The following is a 24,724-nucleotide window of genomic DNA, read 5'->3' on the forward strand; positions in this document are numbered from 1 at the left end:
TAAAGAACGTATTACACTAGTGTATTATTTTTATCTTGTGGCTTTTAGCCTCTCGTATGTAATCAAGTTTCCTAACATTATAAAGCTGGAGAGTAGGTCTCTACTTTGAAGTTCGCATTCATATCAGATAAGCTCCCTTGGATTTTATTTCAGATACGCGGCAATTCACTACACTGTTTTATGGATCGCTGATATTATACATGTTACACTATGTTTTGCCCTTCTGTTTTTTTTTGTCTTATCTTTTAGGTATTGCAGTTCCAAACAAGTGCTTAAAGATAAGAAGCACCCTTACTGTAAGCTTTTTTTATATATTTTTATTTTATTTTTATATTTCACTGTGTTGAGTTGTTATGATATGTTAGTTTGATTCTCACTGTATACATATAATATCTATCTATATCTATATCACCATTTAGAGACTTAGGGGTCTATTTACCAAGCATTTTTCCTGTGGTAAACCCCCGAAAACAACAGTTTTCGGGGTTTTACCGTGAAATCACTATGTACTATTGAAGCATCGCAGCAGATATCTCAGATATCTGCTGCTTTGGATTTCCTATAGTTTTTCTGAGCACTCCCCATAACAGTGTATGGGAAGTGCTCAGAACCGCTATGTATTAAAGGCTAACTAGAGAAAATTTTCTCTTTTTTTACATGTTAATGTACGCCAGCTTCAGACGTACATTAACATATCTGAAAACTTTCGCGCTGTCCAGCTCTGCTCTGAAGAGCAGAGCTGGACAGCGCATGTGTGGAAGGATCATGTGATCCCTCCCTGTCAATCATCCTGCAGTTTGCTGGCCAGGATGTTACTGCGCATGCACCAACTATTCAGTCGGTGCATGCGCACTAACAAAAAAAGAAAAAAAAAAAAAAAAAAAAGAGAAGATCATCGCAGCCTTGAAAATTGAGATAAGACTGCGATGATCAGGTGAGTCACTTCTCAGGGACAGCAGGTTATCGGCACTGCTGCCCCTGAGAAGTTTTTTTAATACATAGCCGTTACTTTTCAATCCTTATCAAGGAGATAAGGATTGAAAAGTATCAAGTCAAAAAAACGAAGGGTCATAAATAGACCCCTTAGTGAGAAATTTCTGATTCATTTTTATGATTAAACTGAGATGTTCTGACATCTGGGAAAGGTAAGTCATTTGCATTCACCTTTTTTTTTCTACAGTATTTCAAAATACGTTTGAGGTGTTTAGTTTGACCTGTCTAAACCCACACTCCCCAACATCACCCCTTTAAAAATACAATTTATTAAGATCAGGAAAATGCAATACAACTGGTACTATAAACGACTGTCGACAAAATTAAAGTTTATGTACGGTATGTAATGCGCTGTCCTTAAAATAGTGTATGTTCATCAAGTAAGTGGTTATTGGAGGCATAAAATACAGTATATATAGAATATAAACAGCCTCCAAAAAAACAAAATTAGTCATCTTCCTTTCACTGATTTTACAGTGATGTTTCTACTTTTTCTCCTCTTGCATCTTTATCGAAGTATTTTATGTGTTCAGCAGCTGCAATAGAATGTTATAATCATATCAGCTTTATACACTGATCTATAAAAAGCTGCAACACCTGCTAAATTAACAATGCTACAGTCAACCATTCACATACTGAATGTAAGACAGAACAAATGCTAACATAAAAGAGAATGGTAGATTTTAAGACAAAGAAATGGACATACAAGCAGAGAAACAGACAGGATAGATAGACTGTTTACACTTATTTATTTGCTGTTATTTATTTATCCATACAGAACATCAACAGCAAAGCGAGCGCTTTCAACTATTTTAATAGGACTGGAACTGTCAAAGTGCCAGTCACAGCCCATCTGCTGCTAACCTCCGGTGTGCAGAATGGACTCTTAGTTTTTAACCAAACAACATTTTCGAGATATATCATATAGAGTCAATAGGCTCAAGCTAACAATACGTCCATATCTTCCCATGTGGATGTCACTCTTTATTATCCATGCCTTTTTTATATTCAACAGGTAACTCCATATATCAAAAGCATATCTGTCCAATAACACGACTAATATACAATAGTTGCTGCCAGTTTTTTATTTAATAAATGTCTTTAAAAATAAACAGGAAAAAAACTTTTTGTCATTTAAAAAGTTCTGTGACTCATGAAATGCTTCTGTTTTGCTTTTTTAATGTCGTACTTGACTTTTGTATATTTAAAAAATATATAAAGTATTAACAATTACATCTATGTTGTGAAATTAAAGTTCATAAATATATGAAATAACAAAAAGAAGAATAGACAGTGTAACATCACACAGTTGTTCCCCAAGTGTTCATGATATTTATATGACGCCATCTAGTGGTGACATTTGTGTGTTCAAGAAATAGTGTTTTCTCCTACACAACTTCAGGCTCTGCTAGATCTTGCAATCATTTAACTTTATAATTTAATAGAAAAAAACAAGTTATTCTCTAAATTGCCTTTAACTCCGATGTGCTAAATAATCTTTATTTCTATGCTAAAGTGTAATATGCATTTTGCACACACTACGCCTGACCTATGTTTGAGCCCTTTCTTCTCTCGATCTTAGACTCCTGGATTTTATTTCAGGGTATTGTTAAAGTTAACATTAAATCAACCAATTCTCAAGCAGAGCATGGTGACATGGCCTGTTGGGTTTTATGTGGAAAGCTGTGGTTAGTTCAGTTTGTTATTTAACATGCATACTAATGTTTGTATAATCTAAAGTTTTGACATCACATGCCTCACTCATTCCTCTTGCTTACTTCCCTTCCTTAGTCTACATACCTTCTCCCCCGTTAAATCTTTTGTCAATTAGAAATTAAATGTTTAAAACTTAGCACACACTGGGATTTCGTTACATTTTTAATGAAACACTAGTTCAAGGTAACTCCCCAGTGTTTCCAGTATACACAGCTGCATGGATATCTTTATAGCATTTTAGACACCACTATCAGTACAGATAAGTGTTTCTAGATGATAATGTGCTCGGACTGACAGAGATGCAGTTCCACATAGATAAGTCCTGGGGGTAAATTTATCAAGTTGCAGGTTTGAAAAAGTGGAGATGTTGCCTATAGCAACCAATCAGATTCTAGCTGACATTTTATAGAATGTACTAAATAAACGATAACTAGAATGTGATTGGTTGCTATAGGCAACATCTCCACTTTTTCAAACCCATAGCTTGATAAATTTACCCTCTGAACTCTGCCTTCACTGGACAATAGTGACTGGAGAAGACCTGGGCAGACAGATGCCGGTAAATGATGCCACTGCAATATTCGCTAGATGAAAGCAATATCAATTCTGTAAGAGGCTATATTCTCCTTTGGGGCTCTTTCGGGCCCTTGTGCTTCGTTTGTACCACAGCCATCTCCCATCCCACTGCCCGAGAGGTGGCACAACTATTATATTTTTATACTTAAATCTTTTGGCCGGGTTGCATCTACATAACTCGATTTGCAACCAGCCATCCTCCTTTTTTACTGTACCCACTACCTATTACAGCTGGCAAACCCCAATATGCACATGGTAACAGGTCATAGAGTAACCATGTAAGATGAGGGAGATTGGAAGATTGCAAATAAATGTACTGTGAAAATAATTATATGGAAAGGGACTTAAGAATTGTAAGTAATAGGTCCTACCCTACCTTGATGTCAGAATCAATGGTGTGACACTTCTGTGTGTAATATTGCAGTGTCAGGGAGAGGCCACATTTACTGACGTTAAACATGAGGTCCATACTACTACCACTTTAGGACCATCATTCATTCATTTTAACTTTTTCATTTTAATCCCAGATTACTGCTCGAGGGGACATGGAGTCTTTATTACATGTGTCACTTTTGGGTTTTGAATATATTACATTCACATTGGTCTAAATGCATCTAGAAATATGCTTTCCTGTATAAAGTGCACGTGGAAGGTACAATAAGTTGAACCACCTCCAAGGGCATACCTCACAACTGCCAGTCCTTGCAGCCACTACATGATGGTGGCATGCCACTCACTGTCACGTGCACTAGTGGCAGGTGCACATGTCACATGTTCATCACTGCTCTGATATGTAAAGTAGAACTGAATGGGTTGTCGAAGTCAGCAAATTGGATAAAGTCATTTCAATTAAAGTCTAGCAAACTTGGTTGTCTTTGTCTGAAAAGATGCGTACGGTACGCATCGACGTACAAGGGCACGCTACGGCGTGAAAGGGCGTACGCATCCACTACACGTGGCAGCAACAGTAATTGGTCTTTTACCATACATTTGCACAAACACGCATACTTATAAAATAGTACACATTATTGGTAGTTGCAACACATAGTCAGTTATGTCGAAATATAGTAGTATTTATATGTTATATCAGAGTTACATGCATATTAGTGAAATACACAGAACGGGTTAAAGGAATAACATCATGAGTGGTATCATAATGAACCTTGTTACATATCCTACTGTTTGGTGCGCTCTGCGAGGGAATCGCAGAGTGCATACGCAAGTTATGAATGATAGGGAATTATGAACTACTTAAGACTAAGGAATTCTGGCGGGAAGAGCAGAGCATACCCCCTGCAGAGATGACCCCCTCCTTTGGATTCCTTAGGATGAACCAGCCAATGATTGACGACCCCTTGGACATTCCTGAGACCCGGACCAATAGATGCAAGCCATACCATCTTCATTGTATTACTGTACTTGATTGTGTATATAAGCAGCAGCTTGTGATCCAGAGTGCAGACTTCTTGTCCCCAGACTTCAGGATTGAATGACTGCACTGGATCCAGAGCGCCTGCGTTAAGTAACGGCTGTATTTACTATTACTTCGCTTGAGCATATTTTTTCCACTTATTGCGAATAAATCTTTGTGCGTTGGAAACACAAATCGAGGTTCGACAATCGTTATTGGTTAGCGACAATACGCACATTACAATTTGGGGGCTCGTGAGCTTTGGAGGTTTCGTTGCCGATGATACGCAAGACCAACGGATTTCGGTTCCTCAACAAAGGGTGGAGACGCGTCATAAACGGGTAAGAACGCATGGTGTTCAAAACCTGAATTTTACTCTGTGTTGCGAAACCGAATGTCCGTTTTGCATTATCTAGGGCACGCTAACTAGAACCTAGGGACAAAAGAGAAAACTGTTTATTTTTTCTGTCATTGTGCGTTTTAACTGTATTGCATTGTTTAGCGTATGTGTACTTCCTGCTGTGCGTACGCGAACTTCCGGTAAACTTGCCACGTGGTTAAACAATCGTGTTGATAGTTATTATACATGCATAGTATAATTACTTGTGAAAGCCTCTGAGACATTATTACTATTGTTGGGAACTTTTGATTTTCTGCGCAGAAAAGGTGTATAGTGTGTGATGTTGTAACGTAGATACACTGTTTTATTGTTGAGGTGCTCAGTTGCTGTCTGACGAGGCGGATTGCCCAACTGAAGGACGGTATACAGGGCAGGTATACCGAATGCGAAAACTGGGTTTTCGCAAAGCGCTACCAATAGATCGCAAGGTTTGCTAATAATTAGTATTGGTAGGCAGTGCGATCCAGTCGCACCGTTAGTGCGAATTGGTGAAGCAGCTAGGAGGAATTATACTGGAAAGGCAGGTTGATTGTATCGACTTTACGCTCCCAGCGATAATAAACTCAGCAGATTTTGTGGTTTAGCCAGGGTATCGAGGAGCTGATAGCCCTTGGGGCCCACAGTGATATTTCTGTATTAGGGAAAAGCGAGTGAGCGCGGCTAAAGGAAATACGTTCACCGAGGATTATAGATCTCTAGCGGTGAGTATAGCAACAGAGTTGAAATTATTAGGTGGAAAGAACAGAGCATTGCGGTGTGTCTGTATTTCACATTTGGCCGGAAGGAACAGAGCATTACGGTGTGTCTGTGTTCCGGGTAGAAGGTATATTGTTCAACATGGGTGCTAAGCATACGCTAGAGATGGTCAGTGTACTGCCTAAGGAAGGCCCTATTGGTTCAGCGAGGTTTCTCATGTGTAAGAAGTATGGTGCATATGCAACTGTGTATTGTGACACGTGGGTCGGGATGACCAAAGCTTGTGATAGGCCTTTCCCAACAATAGGGAGTTTTAATGCAGAGGTACTGAATACTGTAAAAGATAGAATATGGTTGATCAAGTCAACGAAAAAGAGAAATAGACATAATGATTGTTTAAAATTGTGGCAAATGGAAGGTAACACGTGGCAGAGCAGCGAATGCAAACCGGAAATAGGCGTGGCGAAAAGCGCGCGCAAGGCGGATGTAACCATTGAGAAGCGTGGCGAACTCAGCGCAAGCGCGCCCCCGCCACCTTATGTGGCGGGAGGGGTAAGTACAGCCGTTGTTAAAACTGAAAATAGAAAAATTACTAAGTTGTACCCTGTTTTAAATCAGTTTCAATCAAGTGTATCTGAAAACGAAGATGAACCCACTGTGATTTCGGCCATTGCCCATGCTGTTAATGTACTAGAGGCTCAGCGCAAGTATGAGAAAATGGCTGAGATAGGTGAGAGTAGCGTGATCACTAGGAGTGAAAGTGTTCTAAATCTAGGGCCTGTAAATCCTGTAGCGTCCCCTGAAGTTAGTGTACCAGAGGGTGTGTTCCCGGTCCGCACAATATCAGTTCCCAATGGGAAACCGGATAAGGATGGTGTAGTTCCTTTAAGAAATGTTACAATGCATTGTCCCTGGACTAGATCAGAATTACGTTCCATTATGACTGAATTCCCAGATCCTAGAAAAGAGTTAGCTAAATGTCAGAAATTTGTTAAAGACTTAGGGAATGCTCATGAACCAACCAGTAAGGATTGGCGGGTAGTGTTGAGGGCGTGTCTTCCTCCCAATACTAACATACAAAAATTTATTGGAGATTGTTTGTTGGAGGAAGATGACACCCTGACTGATGAGATTAACCAACGGAATATAGAACAAATTGTCAAACACTTAGCCATCTGTTTTCCAGTAGTAGTAAATTGGAGTAAGATTTTCACCATTAAACAAAAGGATAGTGAAACTGCCTCAGATTACTTTGCTAGAGCTATAACAGCGATTGCACGATTTACTGGGATATCCAACATAAGTGAGGACCCACATCACAGAGAGGTAGCTGTAGGGGTACTGATGGATGGCCTTAGGGAAAATTTAAAGACGAGAGTACAAACCACATTACCTAATTGGAGAGGCGTCACGGTAGACTTCCTTAGGGAGTCTGCTGTGGAGCATGACAAGAACCTTTTTAGAAAAAGGGAAGAGAAAAGTGATAGGTTAATGACGGTAAGTATACAGGCTCTAGAAGGGGTGCATACACGACCACCAGCATACAACCCATATAACAGGAAACCTAAAGTGATCAGGTGTTTCAACTGTAACGAGGAAGGACATTACAGGAGAGATTGTAATAAAGAAAGACTCAATACACATAGGGGTGGGTCACATAGATATCCTCCAAGAAAGGATTCACATAGACTAGAAGACTCACATCTACCCGCGCATATTACGGCAGCAAATGCTGCGCGGGAAATCAATAGTCAGCGCTAGGGGTCAGGTCATACCTGTAGTCTACAGCCAGTGAGGTTAACTGAGAGTCAGAGTGAAGAACCAACAATGATAGTTGACATAGCTGGCAGGAAACAAACTTTTCTTGTAGATACAGGGGCGGCCCGATCTGTGATAACCTCTCCTTTCAATCTACAGGTGACCAGCAAAACTATTCCAGCTATGGGGGTGACGGGAAAAGTGTTACATTATCCTCTAACTAAACCCGCCGAAGTTACTATCGGGCCTCTGCATACTAAGCATTCGTTTCTCTTGGCTGCAGCGGCTCCTACTAACTTGCTAGGGAGAGACTTGTTATGTAAAATGGGATGTGTCATATACTGTACTTCAGATGGTGTGTTCCTAGATATACCCGAGAAGGTTGCACATGAGGTACAGGACATATTGGACACCCCTCCAAGGTTAATGTTACACTCTCCTGTTATAGAACAAAGTCCATCTCAAGTAAAGGGGATGTTGCTGGAAATACCAGGTTCCCTATGGACCAGAGATGGACAGGACACTGGACTGATGGCAAACGTAGCTCCTGTCATGGTCAATCTAAAAAGTGGTAGGATAGCTCCAAAAATCCCACAGTATCCATTAAAACCGGAGGTGGAACTAGGGGTATATCCTGTTATTGAGAGGCTGTTACAACAAGGGATTTTAATTCGTACAGCCAGTACAGCAAATAGTCCCATTTTACCTGTGAAGAAGAGTGGGGGGAGGGGCTATAGATTAGTCCAGGACTTAAGGGGAATTAACAAAGTTGTTGAGAGCCAATTCCCCGTAGTGCCGAATCCAGCTGTCATCCTCATGCAGATTCCACCGTCTGCCAGTCATTTTACTGTCATTGATCTATGTTCTGCTTTCTTTTCAGTCCCTCTTCACCCTGACTGCCAATACCTTTTTGCATTCTCCTACAGGGGAGTGCAATACACATGGACCAGACTACCCCAGGGGTTCATTGACAGCCCCAGTATTTTCTCCCAAGCCTTACATGACTGTTTGCAATCCTTTCAACCCCACAATGGGTCTGTTCTAATTCAATATGTGGACGATTTGTTGTTGTGCTCTGATTCTTTTATGTCATGTTTACATGATACTAAATTGTTGTTGCTTCATCTTTCACAAACAGGGCACAAGGTGGCAAAGGATAAATTACAGCCATGTCAGACTAAGGTCAAATACTTAGGACACTGCCTCACTAAGGGGCTAAGACACCTGACAACCGACAGAATTGAGGCCATACAACACATGACCCTGCCGCAGAGCCAGAAGCAGATTCGTACTTTCTTGGGGATGTGTGGATACTGTAGGTCCTGGATCCCAGGTTTTTCTATTCTGGCATTACCATTGCAGGAGCTAGTCTCTTCCTCAAAACCAGAACGTGTCATACACACAGAAGAGTCGGAGCAAGCGTTCTTTAATCTTAAAGATAGTCTGACAAGAGCACCTGCATTGGGAATACCTGATTATGAAAAGCCTTTTGAGCTATTTTGTACAGAAGCTGATGGCTGTGCAGCAGGTGTCCTCACACAGAAACATGGTGACGCTAGCAGACCGGTAGCATACTACAGTGCACAATTAAACAATGTGGCAAGGTCACTCCCAACATGTCTCAGAAGTGTAGCAGCAACGGCCCTTCTAGTAAGTAAGAGCGAGGATGTAGTATTAGGACATAATTCAACCATCTATACACCCCATGCTGTATCAGCTCTGTTAAATTCAGCCCAAACCAGACATGTTTCTTCAGCTAGATTCACAAAGTGGGAACTAGCCCTGATGGCACCCTCAAACATCACCATCAAACGATGTAGCACCCTAAATCCAGCTACATACCTTCCGTATGTGTCTCAAGAGACACAAAGGGTGGGAGGTGAGGAGACCCTGGTTGATGATGAGTTAGGCAAGAATACTGACACGCATGACTGTATGGAACACCTGAATCAGACCTTTACTGCAAGGCCCGACATATGTGACACCCCCTTAGAAAATGTAGATTTTACGTTTTATACAGACGGAAGTTGCCATAGACAGACAGAGACAGGAGAGCTATGTACTGGTTACGCTGTTGTAGACGATCAGGATGTGGTAGAAGCTGAACCCCTTGGTCCACCTCACTCAGCCCAGGTGGCGGAACTAGTAGCACTAAGGAGAGCGTGTGAATTGGCAGAGGGTAAATCAGCCAACATATATACTGACTCTAGGTACGCCTTCGGGGTAGTGCATGATTTTGGGGCCCTTTGGCGTCTTAGAAACTTTACGACAGCAGCAGGTACACCAGTGGCACACTCACAACACATAAAAGGACTTCTGACAGCGATACAGTTACCCAGAACAGTAGCCGTCATAAAGTGCAAAGCCCATACCTTTGAAGAAGACCCAGTGTCATTGGGCAACAACAGGGCAGACGAAGCTGCTAAATGGGCAGCAGGGCAACCTATGACTGTATCGACCGAGACTATGATGGTTTTTCAGACATTAGACACGCAGAAATTAATTGAAATGCAAGATTTGTGTTCCCTGCAGGAGAAGGCGGTCTGGAAGGCGAAGGGATGTGGTCAAGAGTCCTCAGGACTCTGGAGGGATGGACAAGGTAAGCCTGTAGCTCCCCGAACATACTATCCAAGCCTGGCTGAAGCAGCACACGGCCTGACTCACCTGGGTAAAGAAGGTATGTGCAAACTGGTGAGAGCATACTGGTGTGCTCCCGGATTTTCCTCTCAAGCTGGTAAGAAAGCAATGTCATGTCTTACTTGTTTGAGGAAAAATGTTGGGAAAACCATTCCAACTGAGCCATCCCACATCCCTCCTACAGACGGACCTTTTCAGGTAATACAAATTGACTATATCCAACTACCACCGTGCAGGAATCTAAAGTATGTGTTAGTGTGTATTGATGTGTTTTCCGGTTGGGTAGAAGCATATCCGGCAGCCACTAATACTGCTGTGTTCACTGCAAAGAAAATTGTACAAGACTTTGTGTGTAGGTTCGGTATCCCTAGAATCATTGAAAGTGATAGGGGTACCCATTTTACTGGTGATGTCTTCCAAAATATGTGTAAACTCATGGGAATCAGTAGCAGACTTCACACCCCTTACCGACCACAAGCCAGTGGTAAGGTGGAGAGAGTAAACGGTACTATCAAGAACAAACTAGGTAAGATAATGGCTGAAACTGGGTTGGCATGGCCTGAGGCTTTGCCGTTGGTCCTCCACAGCATTCGAACCACTCCTAGACCTCCTCTTAATCTGTCCCCCTTTGAGATACTGTTCGGACGACAACCTCATTTGATCGTGAGTCCACAAGACGACTTAAAGTGTAATAATGAAGTGACTGTACAATATCTTATAAGAATGAGTAGACAGCTGAAACAACAACAACAAAAACTAAAAATGCTGTCACCTGGTATGCCAGAGACGAACTGTCATGATGTTGAACCTGGAGACTATGTTATGATCCGCAATTTCTTACGTTCAGGTTGTTTAACAGACCGTTGGGAAGGCCCGTACCAAGTGCTGCTGACCAGTACTACATCACTGAAGGTTGCAGAGAGAGACACTTGGGTCCATTCCACCCACTGCAGGAGAGTCCATAATCCGGAGAAAGTGCAAGACAAGACTCAGACCGACGACATAGAGCTGTCACTTGTGAGCCTGTTCCGGGAGACCTAAAGCCTGCAGTTGAGACACCTGAACCAGAGACGTTGCCTCAGAACTATCTTTCCAGCGATGGAGTGGCGGTTTTTGTTTTTCTTTTGTTCCAGGATTTTCCTTGTTTTTACTTTTTCTAGGACATTCTATTTTTGTGAAGGAGGATGGAGGACGGAGGAGAGTTCTGGGAGTGATACGGATGAAATAGAGGCCGAAGAAAAGTTAATAGGATATCCTGAGCAGCCCATTATCAAACTTGGTCCAGGGGTTATGAAAAGGTCTGCTAGCTCAGGAACTCGGAGGCAGTGTGAGGGGCTATTGTCTGATGAGTATTGTATCTGCAAGTTCTGCAACTCCCTAGTTGACGAGAGATGCATCCAACGATGCCAGTCCCCCAGTACTCTGAATATAGGCGGGCATCCATTGGAGGATTATCACTCCCTGGTGGGTAAGGTGCTAAACCAAACTGAGTGTTGGGTGTGCTCTCACGTGCCTCAAGGGCAGCATAACATAGGACTAGTGCCATTCCCGCTAAACATATCCGAAGTACTCGAATTAAGGGGTGGGAGGCCCATAGAAGGGAGGTACAATAACACTAGGTCCCCTAGTCTGACGCTTCGACAATACTCCATAGGCAGATCGTTGCTGTGCCTAAACATATCTCATGCAAAGCGCCTGGAGAATTGGGAGGCTGACCTATCAGATCAGACAATGGCTCGCCACACTCATTTTAGAGAGAGACCCACAAGGTCACTACTAGGCAGGAATGCTGATGGAAGTCACAAGTTAGGGCGTATAACCAAACATAAGAAGGTATCTATTGGAAAAGTCTCTACAGATAAATGTGAAAATATCATTAATGCCGACACGTGTCTAGAGCAGATGGAGACACTAGGCATGGGTAGTTTTATCAAAACTCTGTGTGATATAATTCATGGGCATACTGTTCCTTATGTTCTCCCTGATGATGTGTATTTTGTTTGTGGGAGGAAAGCTTATTCCTGGGTGACTCCGAGTTCCAAGGGCTTGTGTTTCTTAGCTAAACTGGTTCCTGAAATCATGACTATTACTCATGAAGAAATGGTAGATATTCACAAGACTACATCACCACCATACATACACACACAGTATGAACACCGTGGCAAGAGAAATATGATTCCTGGTGAGGAACCCATAGCTACAAAATTGATTAGTGAAACTGCTGGTTTCCAAGTTATGGTTGCTCTAGATCTCACCAGGACCGCTCGGGGAACATTAAACTTTAAATATATCCAAGACCTAGCTAAATTAATAGATAATATCACCGAGATGTATGATGACACTTTCAGGTATACTGGAAGGGAGCTACAAGCGTACAAGAAGGAGTTGGTGCAACATAGACTGGTACTAAATTATCTCACCTCTATTACTGGTGGGTACTGTGTGACACTGGCCACCCAGTTCGGTGTCAAATGTTGCACGTACATTACTAATAATACGGAAGACCCTAAAGAGGTTATAGACCGGAAGATGGATGAAATTTTGCAGCTGAAATGGGAATTTCGAAAGAGCCATAATTCTTCGTTATATGAGGTCGGGGAAAAGGTGGCGGGTTGGTTCTCATGGTTGAACCCAGCAAAATGGTTCTCCGGTCTGGGGGAGTGGGTACAGGAAATGGTTGCTAGTGTAGGTAAGCTCCTTCTCCTTATACTGGGTGTCATCTTAGCAATTGGTTTAGTTGTCAAATGTGTTCCTACTGTGTTGAAGTGTGGAAAACGGTCTCATGGGAGTAACACTGAGAAAGAGACTGAAAGGGTGGTACCAGATACCGAGATCATGGTCTGTGAAGAAGTATTGTATAATCCTGAACTTGAAACGGTGATTGGGTGATAGTTTATTACACTATCAAAGGGTGGAACTGTCGAAGTCAGCAAATTGGATAAAGTCATTTCAATTAAAGTCTAGCAAACTTGGTTGTCTTTGTCTGAAAAGATGCGTACGGTACGCATCGACGTACAAGGGCACGCTACGGCGTGAAAGGGCGTACGCATCCACTACACGTGGCAGCAACAGTAATTGGTCTTTTACCATACATTTGCACAAACACGCATACTTATAAAATAGTACACATTATTGGTAGTTGCAACACCTAGTCAGTTATGTCGAAATATAGTAGTATTTATATGTTATATCAGAGTTACATGCATATTAGTGAAATACACAGAACGGGTTAAAGGAATAACATTATGAGTGGTATCATAATGAACCTTGTTACATATCCTACTGTTTGGTGCGCTCTGCGAGGGAATCGCAGAGTGCATACGCAAGTTATGAATGATAGGGAATTATGAACTACTTAAGACTAAGGAATTCTGGCGGGAAGAGCAGAGCATACCCCCTGCAGAGATGACCCCCTCCTTTGGATTCCTTAGGATGAACCAGCCAATGATTGACGACCCCTTGGACATTCCTGAGACCCGGACCAATAGATGCAAGCCATACCATCTTCATTGTATTACTGTACTTGATTGTGTATATAAGCAGCAGCTTGTGATCCAGAGTGCAGACTTCTTGTCCCCAGACTTCAGGATTGAATGACTGCACTGGATCCAGAGCGCCTGCGTTAAGTAACGGCTGTATTTACTATTACTTCGCTTGAGCATATTTTTTCCACTTATTGCGAATAAATCTTTGTGCGTTGGAAACACAAATCGAGGTTCGACAATCGTTATTGGTTAGCGACAATACGCACATTACAGGGTCATACTTCCAAACTTTCCAAGCGGTGGAACAAAGATGTCTGCGGGGTAGGACAGTAGGAGCCCTCTGAAGTATGCCAGGGAATGCCCAATTTCCCAAGCACCTGGAATGAGAAGATGCTACATTTTGCACCACGCATATGCATATGCTTCCTTGTAAAAATGAATGCTTTGAGGCAAAAGTAATCATGTGACTTTACAAAACAGCACTTTTGTGAATGACCCTATGAGTAAATATACTTATGTTTGGAAATATATATATATATATATATATATATATATATATATATATATATATATATATAAATAAATGTAATATTGAAGACAACTGACGGTAACGTACAGGATCAGAACTTTAGGCAAATTAGGTGGTTACAACAGTTTATTCAGAATATACTTTTTAAAAAAAAAGCCCCCATAATCTCTTGCCCCATTTTGGATATTGCCTAGGAGGAAATGAAGCTAAAAGAAATTGAACTTCATCTGAAATCAAGCTGTTCATTTTTTTCATCCTCAGTGTTCCAAAGTAATAAAACGGCATATAAATATTAATCAGAGGCAGTCGGCTAGAGGAGAGTGAGAAGGGAACACGTATGCCGCAGAGGTAGGGAAATGCACACAGAGGAAAAAGGCACAGAAGACAAAATCTAGCCCTGTTATTACATTTCAATATTAGAAATGCATTATGTGTTACATTAATTGTATTTTATGAGAATCACTAATCTCCAGGTAAAACTTATTAAATCAACATATTAAACTGTATGCCTGCTGCACTGGTGGGGTAGCTTCATTTCAGGTAATACATTTACCAAACAACATTACTGACATATATAAGTCTGGGGCACTGAGGCAGAAGCCATGGGTGCTGATCATTCACTAGTGTTTGTAATGAATGATTTGGTATAAATGGTACTAGTGTAGGTTTGGTGCTTGAATCAGTCAGCCCTGATACACAAACTGGCATAATATAACTACAATAAAGAGGTTGATGTATTTTAATTCTAATCTTATGTCTGTGCTTTCTGGGCCTACTAATCCAGTTATTACATACCTAGTGCTCAATGACAACACACAAGTTATTGTATTGTGAGAGGATTATCACACTTGAATGAAGGTGCCAATACACAATGCAATTTTTGCTTATTAAATAGGCTGCTTTAAACCTTGACTGATTTCAATTAACATCCGATAGTCAGGGCCAGCGGTAAACAGTAAGCCCGCTGAGCGTGGCAGGAGGGCAGCATGCCCTCATGTTCTGCGTACCCACTACTACTTACATGTCTTTCATCAAAATTACGAAACACCACTTCTATTGCCTTATTTGTAAAAATATGAAATTTCATTCACTTACATTCCCAATACAATTTTCATACCACCACTTCCAAATTTCAATATCACCACTTGTAAATTAACACTTCGAATATTAATTTGAAAAATGATAGCACTTTCTGGATAATAATGGCTGTATCTATTTAGCATACAAATGCAATAAAATACCGAGGTCAACCAAAGGAAATCATAGAGATCTGAAAATATAGAACATTCAGTTTATTGTCTTGTAGCTAAGAATCAGTTACAAACTATGTCACTCATTATAGCCTCTCAGAGCTAGAGCTGGTGGCAGTATTGTTGTAAAGGACAGGCCTAATGGCTGGGCACATGGTGACATAAGAAAGAAGCAGGTGATAAAGCTGGCACCCTCTCAATTTAGTAGCTGAAACTGATCAGAAAAATATGCCAGGTTTACTATTAGTATTATAAGTTGTAGCAATATATTTTGGAGATGAGCAAAGCTGTGGCGACGTCTTGCCCAAAATAAATGTATTGTTAGTACAGGTTCTTACACAAAGTGGGGAATTTCTGCTTTTGCTCCACTCCTCATGTATAAAAAGTATACTTACCTACTTTCCCGAAGCTCTTTCCGGGAGAGGGGCGTGACTGGAGGGCGGGAGGGGGTGGGGCTCAGCCAAACGCGTCATTTTGGCTCCGCCCCCCGCAACGGAAATGCCGTTTGACATTACGCAAATCGCGTCATTTAGTGGTGGCAGGAGCGGGATGCGGGAGATTTGCCAGCTCTCCCGGGAGACCGTGAGACTGATCCGAATTTCGGAAGTCTCCCGGACATTCTGGGAGAGTTGGCAAGTATGATAAAAAGGATGCACCCTCTCCAACCTTTGCTTGCTTATAATAATATCAATGCAATCACATTTCTGCACTGCTCCGTATAACTTCTTTACTCAAACCCTACTCCTTTTTCCATCTACAACCATCTGCCTGTGCAACTTTATACATATATATTGTTTACATGGATTTATATGTGCTATAAGAAGTAACATAATACTGAATTATTTTCTGCAATGAGTTGCATAGGAGATATGAAACTATTTCTGCATATATGGGGAATAGAAGTACCATAAGCATCAATACACTAGTAATTTGGGGCTTGTACCTGCAATGCGCTAGACAGGAAAACATTTCTCAATGTTTTTATATATATATATATATATATATTTGGAATTTAAACTATTTATAACATCTGCTTCTAAATAAGCCCAGAGAATGCAAAGCAAACACTTTCTAACACAAACAAAACTTGAAGATAGCAGAGAGAAAGTCAGCTGGATAATGTAACCAACCCCAAACATAACTGTATATTTCTAGGAGTAGGTAGAAGCAGACTAAATAACCTTTCCAAAATTCACTTCTTTCCCTGTTTCATATTTCAAAACTTTCTCCCTGCAGTCTATTGAGCCTAACAAAATATGTTTGACCAAGGCTTTATATGGTTAATTCGAGTGATATCTCTTGTAAAAGAGCACAGTCAGTAGTTTAAATTGAATGCATTATCAACCACACATTCTCACTTTTACATTTTAATCATTATAGCAAATTATTTTCTGCAAATGAAACATTGTAAAGAACATTTGGGGGTATTAAATCCCCAATAAAATTGCAAACACAAAGCAGCAAAGTTAGATCTGAGATCTAACCTGCCCACTCTATCAATTATTTAGAGGACAAAATAGAACATCTCAAACAAAATTGCTTTATAGCATAAAAAATCATAAGAAACATAAATCACAAAAGACATTTAAAATGCCATGGCCAAATGATCTCTTTCAAATGTCTTATATATTTCGCTGATGTACAGTTTCAAAGACAACACTGACATATAAAATATTAAATATCAGACACTATTGTCACTACGGTATGACATAGATATTTATTGAGTCACTATGAATATATGAAGGCTAGAAGGCCATGGAAAGTAGCTTAGTTAGTATGTAGTACTTGTAGCAAGTCGTATGCAGGGCAACTAGTATGTAATATACTCCCAACGCATATCAGAATCCAACGGAGGTGGACAGAAGGCTCTAATATCGTACAAGTTTTGTTAATCCAAAAAGGAGGGCACTACAGATTTCAAACACTCAGTTTGGCTTCAGCAATATAATATTGGTATTGATAATAAGCAACACAAACAACAAATTAAATCCACTTGATAACCTTAAAGTACAATATTCCAATTAAATGGCATATGAAATATGACTTACACTTCATACTACCAGTTTGTTCCATTTAACCTCTATGTTTTAGTAATATCCAATGTTGTATCTGTCTTGTTTTGCTGTAAGACTCCAAAATGCTAGTGTTAGTCTATACAAATGACCATAAAAAGTCTACTTCAGCAGACATTTTACTACATTAGTCATACTTGCCTACTTTGTATACCTCCCTCCATGAGATCTGAAGGGGCAAGTGTAGGGGATGTGTTAATGTGATTCACGGCACCACACCTGCAGCACACTATGGCAATTCAGGCAATCATGCAGAGAGGGACGGGGCCATGATTCACACTAAACAATCTTCACAGTGAATTTTTTCATCAAGGCTCCACCCACTTCTCAAGAAAGAGAAGCAGGATCTGGGAGGGAAGTCTACACTTCTGGGAAACTCTAGAGTCTCCTGGACATTCCGGGAGAGTAGGTGATCATGACTTTAGTATGATTGATTATTTGCACAATTATTACTCTGAAGAAATGAACAAGAATACCAATTGTCAATTAAGTTTTATGTGGGGATGGTCTTCCCTATAAAGCTGATTCTGATGTTTGAAACCGATACTCTGAAATTGAAAAAATATACAGTAGAGCATTGATCAGATAGCTTTTCTGCCTTTAGCATGCACAAATTATGTTAGAGGAAAAAAGTGCTATGTTCCTTCAGAGTTTGCATAATGGCTTTTTGAAAAGTTTACTCTTATTCTTAATGTGTATTGATTGACCATGCTTTCAATTTGCAATATTTTTGCAGCTTATTAGCACAAACAAAGCCGGCATGCCATCTCATATTAGAAGTACACTTGTTATTCTCTTGTGATTCACTTATTAAACTCTAGACTCATTATTTTACCTAACTATATATGCGTCATATAAACAAAAATCAAATGCATTTTTGGCAAGTTTGATGCTAGCCCTTATTATTGTACAATCATTGTGTAATGTAATTGCAGTGTAGATACTTGACTAAGAACACTGACTTAAGAATTAAATATTCCTATCTTTCAAGTATTCAGATTTAATCCTAAACAAGTGAACCATTGTAACACATTATATTTACACATGATGGTATACATATTGCATTGAAAGTCTGCCATGATATTTTGCTGTATTTTATTTTCTGGCAAAATCCTTATTTTGAATCAGGCCTACAGTACCTCTGTGCTACCGGAGATGCTGCTGTTATACCCAGACATTTTCTCCTCACCTGCAAGAGTTAATCTCATTTCTCTGTGGATCACCTGTGTGTGTCCTTTATAAGACTGTCTGTTCCAACAGACTGGTGCCAGATCATTTGTCTCTACTCTTTGTTTCTGATAAACTCCTGTGTTCTGTTTCTGTTTGTTCCTTGGTATCTGACTTCTGCTTGTTCCATTGTTCTGTCCCCTTTTTGTGATCCAGACCCTGGCTATGTTTGACCTTGGTCCTGTCTTGTCCCTTGTATTGTTTATGGATCTTCCAACTTCTGACCCTGGCTTGCCCGACCTTCTTCATATCTGAACCTGTATCTGCAGTCATCCTGTTGTGCCTGGTTTTCAGCTTCCTAGCTGAACCTGGTTATCCTGACAACCTGTACTTGTAGTCATCCTGATGTGCCTGGCTTCCAGCTTCCCAGCTAAACCTGGTTATCCTAACAACCTCAATCTGCAGTCATCCTGTTGTTCCTTGTTTACAGTTTTCCAGCTAAACCAGCTTATCCTTACAAACCTGTACCTGGACCTGTTGTGTCTGGTATCCAGTACTGTTCCGCTGCTAAGTCTGAAAACCTGTTACTGTTATGCCTATGGACTTGTGCTACTGAATTTACCATTGCCCGAATCTAGAATTGCCTGTGTGATCCTTGTCCTAAATAAAGACTCTGTTTCATTTTCAGCTAACTCTCTGTGGTTTTCATACTATTAATCTGGTGCTTTTATGAAACACCTAAGTCTGACTGCATATTGATTTATACAAATTTTGAAGCTTCTGAGGATAAAAGAAGTAAATGTACAGGTCAAGGGACTGTTAAGATGCAATTTGCATTGCAGCACTGACAAGTAACCCTTTAAAAAATGTTAAATGGGCCAATTAAATTCTTAACATACAAAATGGCATTTTATGAAGCTGAAAACAGTGAAAATACATATTTGGACCTGCTATGAGTCTCAATTTGCACAAGTGCATCTAGATTTACGAGAGTGGCCACAGGTTTGCCAAGAAAGATGGCCGCATCTTTGTAGGAGCAACACTTTGTACAGACAAATGGGAGGTGTTCCTATTGGAGTACAGAGTAGGTCCTTGTTTTGCAGAGCAGTGCAGGAGGAACAAGGTCATTGTATTGCGATAGAGGGGTGAAGAAGGTGCATTTTTAGAAGCAATCCTTTCCAAGAACAGCCATTCCAATTGTTCTGCCCTAGCTCAGAGCTGGCAGAGATTGGTTCTCATTTAATAGTTTTACTGAGACCCTGCACTCTAAGAATGCAGTCCCCCTGCTATAATAAAATCCAGGCCCATCATAGCACAGGACTGTTGCCTCTTCTAAGCAGGGGGGGGGGGATTGCAACGCGCCCCTCAGAGCCTAATAGCGCTGCGCTGAATGATTGTTATCCATCCTAGGCTTGGATAATTAACAACATTTGGGAGTGGGTTTTGACACCACAGTGGTCCCAGTATAATGGACTTTAGCCCTAAGATTCTTGTCCATTATGCCTAAAAAGTGAAAAAAAACACGCTATTATTAATATAAGCTTTAATTGAATATAAAATTAAATAATAGCAAAAAATGTAATGTAACACTCCTTATTAAGTACTTTATTAAATATAAAAATATAAACCTATTATCCTTGGATCACTGTGGTGACAAAAATTGACACTTAAATAGCCTCTATCATGTTAACTTAACCACCTTGGTCCACACAGGAAGTAATAAGAGCCCCAGCAGTGTACAGTAAAGTGCACTGGAGCACAAATAAGATGTTTTATAGTGCTCTCAGTAAGTTACCTACGCAGTGTGCCATCTAATGTTAGGTCATCTATGATAAGCATAAAAAGTGTCAAAATTGACCCTTAATTGCCAATCAAGTACATTTCCAACATGGATTGCAGACCCAATTAATAGACACTTTTATATTCCTACATAGACAGTACTGGCCGGATGCCGAGGGAGAGATGACAGCCGCATAGCAGAATTATTCTGCCCAGCAGAATTATGTTCCATTCTCCCACCTACTGTATTAACATGATTTTAAACCACACATTGATGTTATTGATTGATGTTGTCTTACACCCTTGTAGTGAAATTATGTTGCACAACCCAGTAGCTCAATAACTGTGTCCCAAACATATTTTAAGTATCCATTTAACTATGTACCATTCTTGACACTTACATGCTTCAATAAAAATAACCAAATGTCACATGGAAAGGGCACAGAGGACGAGCAGTGACTCATGCACAAGATGTTCGGCTCCAGTTAAAGAGATAAATGAAGCTTTAGGACCGTCAAGAAAACATCACAGTTACAGACACATAGAAACATAGAATTTGACTACAATAAAGAAACTATAGGCCTATTATGCTCTTTTCTGTGCGTGCTTGTTTTTGTGTTTTTATAAATTATGAATGCCATGATGTCTGTTAAAATATCAGGCAAATGTCTGTTAAAATATCTGGCCAAGGACAATAATGGTCCTTGAAATTAGGAAAATGTTTAAAAGATAAAACAAACAGTTTAAGAACTGGTGCATTTTGCAATAAATTCTTGAAAATGTAGCATTTAGGGGCATGGATACCCTAGTAGAATCACAGTATTTAATGCAATCGGGTGGTAGGCTTGTTAGCAGCAGGCCGTTCCTAGATTAGTAGGCCACTAAATTATACCCTGACACACCCTCATGTGACACCCTCTTCAGGAAAGTACTCTAGCTGCTGCCAAAAGTAAAGGATAAATAATAATGACATAAAATATAAACTCAGATTTATTATACATGTAATCCTCGGGACTTTAGGTTTTCTAAATAAGGTGTTTGACCATATTTTGTAGCAACATGCCTAAAATACACTAAATCACGGTGGAACAGCGATTAGCAGTCCTCCTTCACAATGCTGAGGTCAGGGTTCGATTCCCACCACATCTTCCTGGCGTTTATATGTTCTCCCTATGTTTGCATATACTCTGGTTTCCTCCCACACAATTCAAAAAACCTACTGGTAGGTTACCTGGCTACTGAAAAAAATGGATCCTAGTGTGTATGTGGTAGGGAATTTACACTTTAAGCTTCAGTGGGGCAGCAGGGACTGATCTCAATGGCTCCACAGTATATACCTGAGCACACCCAAGATGGCGGCCTCACTCTCTGAAACTACTTGCTTTGTAGTCAATGTGGGCTAGTTATTAACAAAGTACAAAAGTTTAAATGTGCAGCAACTAATCAGATATCTGCTTCCACTGTCTAACTTGCACTATTTTCATGAACGCTAATAGCTAAATAATTGCTCTGGGTTGCTGCACTCTTTCAGCTTGTTGTTAAATAACTGCCACTTTCACTGTATTAAATGTTACAAATATATGACACCCCTGTTACCTAGTTGGCCAAATTTATGTTACCCCGGTCCTGATTGACACATTCCACCTATATGGCCTACCCACCATCATTGAACTTTCACCAGCTGTCATTGTTCCATTTGTTGGGAAATGCTTCCATGCAAATGTTTGTGGGATTGCACATATAAGCGAAGTAGAAGCATACTTCAAAGTCCTGCTTACTACTTTAAAACCACTATGTAAAATTAATTGCGACTTCTACATTCTTTTTTTCTAGAATACTGCTCATTCAAACCTCATTTATGTCCTAAATACGTTTTGAGAAAAAGGGACAACAAGACTGTATTCATTTCATGTGTCACAATTGTACCTTTATCATGTCTATATTGGTAGATTTCCATCTACAGATGTACTTTTCTATATAAATTTTATATGAAAGCTGGAAAAAGTAAAAAGTATCCACTAAAAGTAAAGGCAAACACACTGATCTCCACTACCTGATGATGAAAATCAAATTGCAAGTTAAAAAGGCCTAGTCTATGGGATTACATATACAATTAGGCACATGACATCACAAAAGGCATTTACTCTGGGGGCACACATTTTTTCAACTTGTAATTAACATTTACATTTTTGTGTAACTATCATACAAATCATACATAATGAAGATTATAGGAAGAGGGGAATGTGTAGGAGAAATAGAATGAGAGCTGTTGGTGTGTCTGTCCTGTGTATCTATCTATCATGTCAAAGTGTCTGTCAGTCCCGTCTGTGTGTGTCTCCTAGTCCTGTCATTGTCCCGTCTCTCCTGTCTGTGTGTGAGTCTGTCTGTCCTGTCTCTGTATTTGTTTATCAAGGCAGTGTGTCTGTCTGTTCTGTCAGTCTGTCTCCTAGTCCTGTCAGTGCATCTGGCAGTGTGTCTGTCTCCCAATCCTGTCAGTGTGTCTCTCAGTCCTGTCAATGTGCCTGGCAGTGTGTCTATCTGCCCTGCCAGTGTCTATGTCTGCTCATTCTGTCAGTGTGCCTGTGCTATCAGTGTGTCTGTCTGTCCGGGCTGTGTATTTGTCTGTCCTGTCAGTTTGTCTCTCTGATCTGTCAGTGTGTGTGACTATGGGTCTGTCCTGCCAGTGTGTATTTTTGTTCTGTCAGTGTTATTGTCCTGTCAATCTGCCTGTCAGTGTGTCTGTCAATGCATCGGTCTATCCTGCCAGCGTGCCTTTCTGTCCTATCAGTGTTACTGTCCTGCCAATATTCCCGTCAGTGTGACAGTTTGCCCGTCCTGTTAGTTGTTATGAACCCCATAATCAGAGACTGTTAATAACCCTTATAAAGTACCTATGGCAATAATGGTAATGAGTGTATTTATTTAGGTTCTGGCTGGGCACAAATCCTGTGTGTAGGAAGTCTTGACTGATCAGCTGCTGGGTAGAAATCATGTGAGAAGAGAGTGTTGATTGATCAGCTGCTATGTAGTGAGTAGTAATGAGTCTAGCAAGAGCAGATCAATCAGCTGCAATGTGAAATCCCAGTTAGCAGCTCAGAAATCAAGGTGAGTATGGTTGCTTAGCAACGTTCAGCACACAGAGACTGACATGCAGCAGAATCTTGAATGGAAAAAGTGCAGCAAACACATAATATTAGTGTGTCTCATAATATTAGTGTGTCCCGATCCCGGCAGTGTGTCTGTCTTTCAGTACTGATCTCTGTCTTATGTCTATTCTGTCAGTGTTTCTCTCTGACATGAATTTACAGGTAATACTTGATGTCCCAGCTATCTGGTGGGCATGGGCAAACAATAACAGGAACACCCCGAAATGCACAGGGACAGACTATAGTGTAATGCAAATGAAATTGGGTGCCAAGCCATCTCAGTTCAAAAACAAAAGGTAAACTTTATTTCAACTCCTCTTACTCCAGCACAGAAAAGCATAACAGTTGAGAGAGTATTCACATTTTAAACGCCAATCTCTTTCTGTACAATGCTTCAACAGAAATTAATGTTTTCTCTTTACTCCATCTTACTTCTGTACATTGCTTATAGATCCACAGTATGTTACGTACCAGCTTTGTGGCTGGGAGCAGTAGTTCCACGGACACAGACCACAGGTGCATTACACAGGCTGTTCAAAATATTCCATCATTAGGTCTGCATGCCCAATCACAGATGAAATACACAGGACCACCAGCCTGTACTCTAGGAACTCCTCTGCCATGCAGTCTCCAATCTCCATACCAGACGCACTTCCCAAATATCCGCGCTGCAGTGTGCAGTGACCCCCCCCCCTTTCATGGTAAGTTTTTTTTCCCAAGGGGGCTCCTCCATGGGTGGCCTGATAGGAGAGGCTCTCAAACTGTCACTGCCTCTTTTCTTTGTAGTGCCAACCTGTGCCTTCTGTGGTGGTGTTATAAGGTACCCCTGAAAGTGAAAATCCCCTTACTGGTATCTCTCCCTCCCCCTCTTCTTGCATCACACTGGTCTCTATTACTGATAGTTTACATGGTGGGCCACCCTGACACTATGGGCAACACACCTCTGGTGCCTGCTAATACATGGCCCTGGTCATCACCTTTTTAGGGTCATTAATGTGCCACTTATGGCACCTGCCATGCACCCCCATTTTTCTAGTGGGGGACTTAACATAATGGGGCTCACTCCCCTTTGATTATCCCCTACAGGGGTTATGGAAAGTTTGTGGCTC

General features: G+C 40.7%; 1 protein-coding gene across 5 annotated transcripts in view; it reads right to left on the reverse strand.

Annotated features, from left to right (window-relative positions):
• Nucleotides 1-24,724, reverse strand: part of ARHGAP24 (Rho GTPase activating protein 24) — a 706,220-nt gene that overhangs the window by 142,300 nt on the left and 539,196 nt on the right. The gene's annotated exons all lie outside the window — the stretch shown is intronic.

The sequence above is a fragment of the Mixophyes fleayi genome, chromosome 1, assembly GCF_038048845.1.
Source record: "Mixophyes fleayi isolate aMixFle1 chromosome 1, aMixFle1.hap1, whole genome shotgun sequence".
In the NCBI taxonomy this organism is placed as follows: Eukaryota; Metazoa; Chordata; class Amphibia; order Anura; family Limnodynastidae; genus Mixophyes; species Mixophyes fleayi.